Raw genomic sequence first — 10,000 nt, 5'->3', positions numbered from 1 at the left:
ACACACACACACACACACACACACACACACACACACACCAGTTCAGCTCTTCTGATGCAGTTTAAAATGGCTCCAGTCCTCTGTCAGTCAGTGTTTTTGAAGAATCTTTGAGTTCCTCTTTCTGTCCAGCAGGTGTCTCTGTTGTCCTCCTTTGTCTCCACATGAAGGGCTTCGTTCTAAACATGTTTTCTCCTGTTTTTTTTTAAGTTCAATCAGTATTGTGTATATATTTGTGATTCTGTTGTTACATCCTAAAAGTACTCACAACATCCCAACGGTTCACAGTAACGGACACAATTTAGTATTTTTTTTGGAGATGATATTGTTTTGGGAATGAAATCCTTCAGTGTGTGTGTGTGTGTGTGTGTGTGTGTGTGTGTGTGTGTGTGTGTGTGTGTGTGTGTGTGTGTGTGTGTGTGTGTGTGTGTGTGTGTGTGGTGGGGGGGGGGGGGTCGAGCACAGAGAACATGCAGCGTTTCATACACTACTTTTTACTTTCATGAGTTCATCATCGATAGCTGCAGCGCTGCTTTATTCCTCCTGGTTTTCCCGGCTTCATTAACGGAAAGTTGATTTGTTTCTTCGGGTTTTATTCGGCTCATGGGTTCAGTTCTGGTGCTGGAAACCCCCTGGAAACCCCCCCCCCCGAAATGTGATAAATGAAAAGTGAAAGTCATGAAGTGCATGCACCGTGTTTGTGGCGGTCACGACGAGCTCCTCCACGTTAACGGGAAACATCCGGTGACGTTGATTCTCGCCAGAACCTAACCCTCTGTACGATAACCGACGTTACGCCTTTTTGAAGCGTAGCGTCCTGAATGAATCTAACATGTATATGTTTGTAGAAAATGTATTGAAGAGATTAAATAAAGTATGATTTTAAATATACAGGTTTCGTGTTTGTTCCCCTCTGTGCTTTACACCACAGTGTCAGCAGGGGGCGCCGTACTGCAGCAGCACACCAGATCTACTGGAGAACAACCACTGTGCTGTTAAAGCGCTGACTCACAACAAGTCAGCAGATGATGACATTGATTAGGTAAAAACAACAATGTACCAGAATGGAGGTGTGTGTGTGTGTGTGTGTGTGTGTGTTTTTCCATTCTAGTATTTTATTTTATGGGGAAGATAAAGAGATGAACACGACGTCTCCAGCTGTTCTGTAAGAAGACTCTCTTGTCTTTATTCTCTGGATTAATTGGCTGATCTTAACTGAGACGTTGGACATAGATGAAGGACGGAAACTCCCTTTATTGAAACGTTCCCTTAAAGTTTCCGTGGGTTTGTGTTTAGATGGGAACTACTTAACGCGTTGCCCGTGGTCTGGTCTTCATTCAGCCGGGTGGAGTGATACGCTGTAAGAAAACGAGAGAAGAAGCTTTTCTTTGAACTGAAGTTGATTATAAAACTGTAGTTTGAAAATCTACATTTTTCAACAGTAAACATCAGATGTCAATCACACTGTGACTAAGTTAAACTTCAGATTGTTTAATATTTAATGCTTTTTATCTCATCTCTCTGGACCGTCAAACCACCACACAAACTTTATTCACATTTATTTTTCCCCTGGTTGTGTGTCGGGCTTTTATTTTGAAAGGTGTGGGTCTGGTCTGTGCTGCTTTTTATCAACGTTGGAATACTTAACACTACTTAATTAATAAAGTTTGTCATCAAGGTTTGGAATATGGGCGCGACTCAACTCGTTCCTCACATCGTGATTGGTCGACGCCGCGCGAAAGCTAAAAATAAAAAGCTAAAAATAAAAACGTTGTTCCTGAAGTAGGTTACTTTGCTTGTGAGAGCGTTTAGGGTGCTAACATTTAGCAGTAAAGACAAAGCATAACTGCAGCTGATGGGAATTTCATATTTTTTTTCTCAGTAAATTGGACAAATTCTGACCTGATGATGGCGCAAGATTAAAAAGTCAAGAGATCATCAAAAAGTTATAACGATTCATCCTCGAGGGACATTAGTTTAACTTGGTAGTGGTTTGAGTTGAGCATGTTTTCATTTTCAAGACTCTTCATATCAGGATTACTCGTTTCAGAGTTCTCCCTCGTTGAAATGTGTGATTGTGCAGGTTGACGTCTGAATGAATCATTAGTTTTGGTTTCAATATGAGGTCTCATCATGGGGAGGAGGAGCTTCAGTCCAAAGGAAACATCTTATATCCTTTTTGGAAGTCCAGATGAATTCTTTAACTGATTTATGTGACATTCATGCGCTCAATGCTTTTTGTATTTTCTGTCCAAGGCCAAAGCATTCCCCAGATTTCCCTCATTAACCTTGACCGTGAAGCCGAAAGCTCTTATCAGAACGAGAGAGCAAATAAAAAATATCAGCAGCACTGAAAACCAAAAACAAAGAGACGTTCAACGGTCATTCATTCATTATCTTTAATACAAATACCTGACACAATTTCAATCACAAATCAGTTTAAAGCAGTTCAAACTGTAATTTTAGACATGTGTGTGTGTGTGTGTGTGTGTGTGTGTAACATAATGACATTCAGTGTGACTCAAAAGATGACTTCATCTTCTCCACCAACCCTCTGACAACTTTACCGTATAAGGAGAAGAGATGAAGTGTTTTTTTATTGGTGAGTGAGTAGATTAAATGGTTAAAAGAAAGAAACTGCTGTCATATATATATATATATATATATATATATAAAATTTACCTTTATCGGAGGAGTTATTAAGATGCTGAACTTTAATAAACACTAAAATGTCTTTATATCTGATTATAACTACATTATAATACCATGTTACATTTGTCACACACAAAAAATACACGTTGTATTTGGCCCTTTGAGACTCAAACATTTGTTATAACCTTAATCCTTAAACGTCACATAAAACCAAGTCCCTAAACTGTCCTGCTTTACGTTGTGGGGACCAGCGACTTTTTCCCCCCGAACGTGAGTTGGGTCCCCACAACGTCACTTTGTGAGGACCCTTATTGAACTAAACCATTCCCCAGACTCTTAACCCTTAACCTCACCAACTCTGAATCAGTCCCTTTGACAAAGGGACTGAACGAAATGTCCTCAGTGTCAGAAGCACACACACACACACACACACACACACACACACACACACACACACACACACACACACACACTTTGTCTGGCAGCTGGTTAACAAACAGCCACATGATTAAAAAATGCCATGTGGTCTGCAACACTGTGGGAGTGTGTGTGTGTGTGTGTGTGTGTGTGTGTGTGTGTGTGTGTGTGTGTGTGTGTGTGTGTGTGATGTGTAAGTTTTCCTCAGAGTTTCAACACAGAGCTGCCAGTCAGCTGACAACACTCCTCTGCTGATGGTCTGATACTGAAACGTTGCGCTGATGAAATTATTTCTTATGACCCAAAATAGAGCCGAAGCCCCCACATAAACAAGGCGCATCATGAGGAGTGGCAGAATGGAGCCTTTGTATAAAAACAGTCTATTATTTGCTGAGTAACTGAGTGTGGTTTTCCATTAAAGGGCTGCCGGGCAAGAGTCACGTTCAACACTGCAAAAACAGGTTTCGGCTCACACTAGACGACCGCGGTGTCACAGTTTGAACTTGTGTCACGGTGCTGTTTGTTCTTCCTCTACAGTGTGGGATCGTCGTTGCACCGCTTTCGAGGCACAGAGCTGAAAATCCCCCTATTGTTGAGCTCCGACTCTGATGCATGATGCAAAATCACGTCTGAACCTTTGATCCACGTTGCAAAAGTGGGAAATTTAAAACAGAGGGAAGCTGTCTGGAATGCTGCAGAGTTACGCTGAAATTCTGCTGAAATTGTTAATCGTCTGTTTTGAATTTCAGGAGACAGAAGAAGATAGTTAGTGTCTCACTGCACAGACGCAGTAAAACATATTTTTAGCAAATAAAAGATAAACACAAACAAAACATATTCTGACAATGATTGATAATTGCTTTGTTCTGTTTGCTGTTTGTGTGACAGCAGTAACCACATGAAGATAGATACAGTCAACAAGGTCGCAGCCAAAAAAATGTTTGACTACACAGCAAAATGATTTTGGCCGTTGCCATCTTGTTTTTTGGCTGTTGCCATCTTGGATTTTGGCTATTGCCATCTTGGTTTTTGACCGTTGCCATTTTGTTTTTTGGCCGTTGCCATTTGGTTTTTGGTCGTTGCCATCTTGGTTTTTGGTCGTTGCCATTTGGTTTTTTGGTCGTTGCCATCTTGGTTTTTGGACGTTGCTATCTTGGTTTTTGGGCCGTTGCCATCTTGGTTTTTGGCCGTTGCCATCTTGTTTATTTGCTGTTGCCATCTTGGTTATAGCACAACTAGATGCACATAATTTAATGACAATGTCCCTCTGGTTTGCTGTCAAATATGGGCTTTTTGTTGCATGCCATCCCGTCACTCTCTTTGAATGTTTCCCTTCACAATACTGTCAAATAAATCTGTCACCATGTTTATTACTTTGGGATTACGAAATACAAAACCAAACTATGAAGACAAGAAAGGTTTATTTTTAAAACTCTGTTTTTATTGTTTTTAAGGTAGCACTTATACATCAGCACCAGGTTTGCTAGCACCAGAGTCAAACCAGGAAAACCAGCCACACAAAGCTTTAATTCCTCCTTATGAAACCTGCTGAGTGGCACAGTGACTCAGGTCATGTGATCTCTGATCTGGCATTGAGTCAGTACATAATCTCTGTGGAACGTGGCCTAGTCGCTCTTTGAAAGTTTCCCCTTCAGTGGCACATTTCCTACAGAAAGACGAGGATGTGTGACGATCATGTCAGGTGTGTCCGAAACCTTTCCACCACTATCATCATCATCATCATCATCATCATCATCATCATCATCATCACTGTGACTCAGCAGGTTTTTACCTTCATGTTAGTTTTAGGTATTCAGGTTTCAACAAATAAGATTTTACCACAAAGTACCATGGGAATTTTTTTACAGTATTTAAGCCAAAATCTACTTTTTATGGTAAATAAATGGTAAATACCAAGTATTCGCCCCAAGTACAAGTACACCCTTCTGGTGTCCACCTTATATTGAGAAAAATATGTATGGGAGTCAATGGCGAAAGAAATACATATTTTTTTATCCCGTTTGTTGATTTAAAAGGTCAGGGAAATCACAGTTTGTCATAAGTTTGTCGTAGTTTCTCTCGTCTCGCACAACGTATGTCACAAACATGGCCGTTAGCTTAGCTGGCTAGCTAGCTATCTTAGCTATATCTTGTTATCTGACCGGATGTGTTTTTATCCAGCGTTTTTTATCACACAGGCACCGTAGCTTCAGAGAGAGACGTCACTTAACGTGGTTCTGGTATTTCGTCTTATATGGCAACAGTTTTACAACAAAATGAGACTTTCTTAATATGATGTTTGTCGAAATTATCTCTTAAATTGACAAACATCATATGTGCAATTCATGGAAACGGGATCGAAAAGTTATTTGTTTCTCGCCACTTGCTACCAAACATATTTAAAAAACAAATTCCCTTTGGTCTGATAATCTCTCCTGGTGCATTACACAAATGCATGTTTTAAAATCACCGGCTGAAACTAAATAATCAGTGTGAGAACTGAGCCAGCAGTTCAGATTACAGCTTTCAGTATCAACAGACTCAGTCTCTCTGGTTTTACTTTAAAGTGCTGCTACAGTGGTGACTCACGACGAACTCCTGGCAATGAATCACACACTGAGATCATCCTTCCCTCTTTTATTTTTCACTTTCTGTCCTCACTTCAGTCCATCTGTCCTTCCTTTTTTCTCTCGAAGCCTCGGTGATTCGTCATCTACCGTAATGGTAGTAAGGGCACGCTCAGGGCAACTGTGTGTGTGTGTGTGTGTGTGTGTGTGTGTGTGTCTGCATTATTGATTCCCCCTGAGCACCACCAGGCACTAATCTGTGCGCTGAAATGTGATTGGCCGTGTGCCGTCAGGCCCTCGTTACCTGATAATCCAGGGCCCGCGCGGATTGGATGCCATCGGATCCCCTCGTTAGGAATTCACGGTGATGCAGGCTGAGGTCACGCTGCTGATCGGGAGGGGTGGGGGTGGGGTGGTGATGTCATCTCACCTGAGCCCTTTGATTGGCCCAGAGTGACCCACAGACGCGGTAGAGCGAGATGGATAGATATGAAATATGTAGTGACGTGAGACAAAATGACAGAATGAGGTGAAATTAAAAAGAGATTCAGAGAAAGAACAAAGCACCAACGTAAAATGGTGACATTATGATGTCACCATGATGATGTCATGACATTAAAGGTGCATTTTTAAGACTAAAGCTAAGGTAAGACAACAACTGAATGTAAAGAAAGGTTTGTTTACGTCACATTCATCGTGCTTTAGTGCACAGGGAGCAGACAGTAGTGAGTTCATATACACAATGAGATTTTACCACAAGGGATCATGGGATTATCTTCATTTATTTCAATGACAATATTAGAACTAATACTCTTAATACTAATATTTGTACTTCTTTCATTAGTACCACGACTGCTGCTTCACTAACGTCTATATGCTTCTTCTACTATAACACCAACAATAAATGGTTTTACTACTCTGTATACTTGTACACCTTATTATTACTACGACACAATAAATACTGGTAGAGCCAATAGTACTACCGCTGTTACTTTATACTCTTTCTACAGCTACTGTAAGTACGTTTACTGCTGAAAAAGGACTACGACATGCAGTACAACAAATACTTTCAGAATCACAAACCAGTTTATTTATTTAGTAGGATTTCACATATAGGGAATTCGGTGTTTTGGTGCATTACATCAGAGGAAAAAGAGATAATAAAATAAGTAAAATAAGAAACACAACTCTAGCATAGAAGAAAAAAACTAAAATAAATAAAAAAATACTATTAAAACTATGTTCAAGAAATTTAAATGTGAAATCAAAGAAAATACAATAGAAACCACGATCAAGGATTATAAATATAAAATATAAGGAAATACAATACAAATATGACAAATATACAATAAAAACTCTGTTAAAGAAATATAACTGCAAAAAAGACAAGACATACAATAAAAAATATGAAAAAAATATGAAAACATTATTTTGTGGGAATATAAATGTAAAACACAGTAAAAAATGTGAAACAATACTATAAAAAACACGCACAATATATTTGAATTAAAAATGGAAGGGACCAATAAAGCACAGAGAACACTTTGCAGTTATTGGTTTAAGACTAAATCTATAGAATGTAGATTGTTGTTTCTTTAGATCAACAGTATCTTGAGATGACATCATGTTTATTTGGCAGGTGATTTAGTGACTCTCAGTTTTTCGTCCATACAAACACCCGAAGCAGTTTTGAGGCCCGGCGTCTTAGCTCGACGACTAGTTTGGTACAAAGAAACCTGAATTATGTCGAGAAGATGATTTCATCTTTAACTCAAATGCCCCAAATGAAAGGTGAGAGTACAGCTGAACTGAAGATTACATGAAGCGAGGGCCAGATTTCATAAGCTACGGCGAGACGGTAAAACAAGACGTGGTGGATTGAGCGGACGCCGTGACTCACGGTCACGTGAAGCCGTCTGAGGTGAGACCATGTGAAAGCGTGCAGCGCCACACAAAAAAATACAACAACAACAAAAAAAACAAAAAACCCTGCTGGTGGGAAAAGAGTCAGAGAGAGACATGCTGAGTCATGATTATCAGAGCGTATGGAGATCAAAACAGAGCTGCGTCTGTGGGCTGGAATCAGGAAGCAGTTTGAGGAATTAGCAGAAGTTTAGAGTTAAACTTTAACTTTAATGATGACACAGCAGCGTCAACAGAGGATTGATTCCTCTACCAATTATTGTTTTATTACAGGTCACATTTGGCGTCACCGAGACTTTCTAACGACGTATTTTCAATACTGTCTAAATACTGTCTAAGTATAAATATACGATATACAAGCGCTAATATTAGCCAGTAGATCAGAAACGTCAGCTATGACAACGAGTCTATTTACGCAGTAACGCATCTCCCCGCTTATTAATGTTGACGCGGTGATGTAATGTCCTTTTCTGTGCCACTTGTTGTATGAGACAAATAAAGATCAGGTAGTGTTTTAACGTCACTGATACTTAAAACAGGGAGTGTGTGTGTCTGCATACGTGTGTGTGCATACGTGTGTGTGCGTGTGTGTGTGTGTGTGTGTGTGTGTGTGTGTGTGTGTGTGTGTGTGTGTGTGCGCGCGTCGCAGCTGCCAAGGCCACATAACCCGGTTTACACATGAGCTAAAAATAGCAGCTCAGAGCCACAGAGGATGTGACGCAGAGCGCCGAGGCCTCTGGAGCCTGGGAATCCTGGGACACGTCCCATTTCAAAGCAGGGTTTCCTTCGGTGATTCCTTTTGCGTCTCTGTATTTCTTCTGTGAGAGCGGATGGAGAACATTGGAGAGCGTTCCATTAATGAGAGAGAGAGGGAGACGAACGTAATCGCAACGTGTTACATCTGACCGGAATTTTTGTTTAAAACATAAAGAAAATGTTGGTTTTGTAAATTTCTGACATTTCTGACTAGACAGCCAGTAGTGGAAGTTGAATATTGCTCCCTATTTGTTTGGAGCAGGTGGGCAGATCTTACACAAAACACCTCTAAAGTCACTTTCCCTTTATGTCCTTATATAACTTCTGTTTTGTAGAATAGCACTTTAGAGGTATGGTTAAAAAATGAAGTTATTAGGGTGTAATTATCTGCAGTAATACTAAACAATCAATAGATACGTGTATATACTTTTATATACCAACTTTTGTTTGCTTATCAAAAAGAACTCTAACATTAAACTAGAAAATGCATTTCCTGCTGAAAATGCGTTGGAATGCTGAAAGCTGAAAGCTGAAATGAATTGCAAAAACATTGCTGAAAATACAGAAATGAGAGACTACCTGTCTGAAAAATGTTGAAGCCCGAAAGCATTTAAACTGCACTGCTGAAAACCCTTCTAGTTGAAACGTCTAACTATGGTGTCAGTAGCTGAAAATATGAGAAAGAAGAAGGCTTTGAAAATTGAAGAAGTTTAACAGGATTTGAAGATTTTCTCCTTAGATATCTTATTCAAAACAAATTGCAAAAAGCTTAATAATTCAAAAATGTAAAGATTATAAATATGAAAAGTCATATCACCCTCTCCTGAAAGAGCTGAACAATTTGATATTCGAATGGTTTCTGTGGCTTAAAAAATGTCAGCAGTAGTGATATTTGTAGAAGTTGTAGTAGAAGTATTGTTTGAAGTAGAAGTATTAGTAGCATTAGAGATATTTATTTAAGTTGTAGTAGAAGTTGTAGTTGTAGTAGAAGTATTATTAGTAGTAGAAGTATTAGTAATTCGAAGAAGTAGTAGAAGTAGTCGTAGTAATAGCTGTAGCAGTGGTTGTTATATTTAATATAACAGTAGCAGTAGTAGAAGAAGTAGTAGTATTAGTAATAGTAATGGCAGTATTTGAAGTAGCAGTAATAGCAGTAGTAGAAATACTAGTAGCATTCATACTAATAGCTGTAGTAGTATTAGTACTGGTAGTAGTATGAATAGCAGCAGTAGTAGTAGTAGTAGTAGCAGTTGTAGTATAAGTAATAGTAGTACTGGTCGTATTAGCAGTAGTGGTAGTAATAATAGCAGTAGTAGTAGTGGTAATAGTTGCAACAGCAAAAGTTGTAGTAGAAGTAGTATTAGTAGCAGTAGTAGTAATACTAGAAATATTAGCAGCAGTAGTAGTAGTTGTCGTAGTATTAGTAAGAGCATTAATTATTTCAACAAAAAGCCTCATTTTGAGCTTAATGTTTAAATACAGTTAATCCATGGGGCTTTTATTTTGAAAGGGTGGGGCTGGGTGGGTTAGACAGGAGGAGAGGAGACTGAATCATAATGTTAGATAAACACAAACAGGTTATTAAATGACAGGCTTCATCAAAAGCATTTCAGTTGGAATTCATTCGATGGGGCTTGTACTTTAAAATGGTGTGTGTGTGTGTGAGTGTGTGGGGGGGTCCTCTAAAA

At 39.3% G+C, this 10,000-nt stretch overlaps 1 protein-coding gene across 1 annotated transcript in view; it reads left to right on the top strand.

Annotated features, from left to right (window-relative positions):
- The window catches only part of pex3 (peroxisomal biogenesis factor 3), a 5,809-nt gene extending 4,921 nt beyond the window's left edge, over positions 1-888 (top strand). The window contains exon 12 of the mRNA XM_068709086.1: positions 1-888. This exon is cut by the window's left edge and continues 780 nt beyond it. The gene's annotated coding sequence lies outside the window, so the exon portion shown is untranslated.
- The last annotated feature ends 9,112 nt before the right edge of the window (positions 889-10,000 follow it).

Source organism: Cebidichthys violaceus, unplaced genomic scaffold (assembly GCF_023349555.1).
Source record: "Cebidichthys violaceus isolate CVI_PGR_0920_01 unplaced genomic scaffold, fCebVio1.0.p SCAF_14, whole genome shotgun sequence".
Taxonomy (NCBI): Eukaryota; Metazoa; Chordata; class Actinopteri; order Perciformes; family Stichaeidae; genus Cebidichthys; species Cebidichthys violaceus.
Note: the sequence above shows the minus strand (reverse complement) of the source record. Positions and strands in the feature narration are given on the sequence as shown.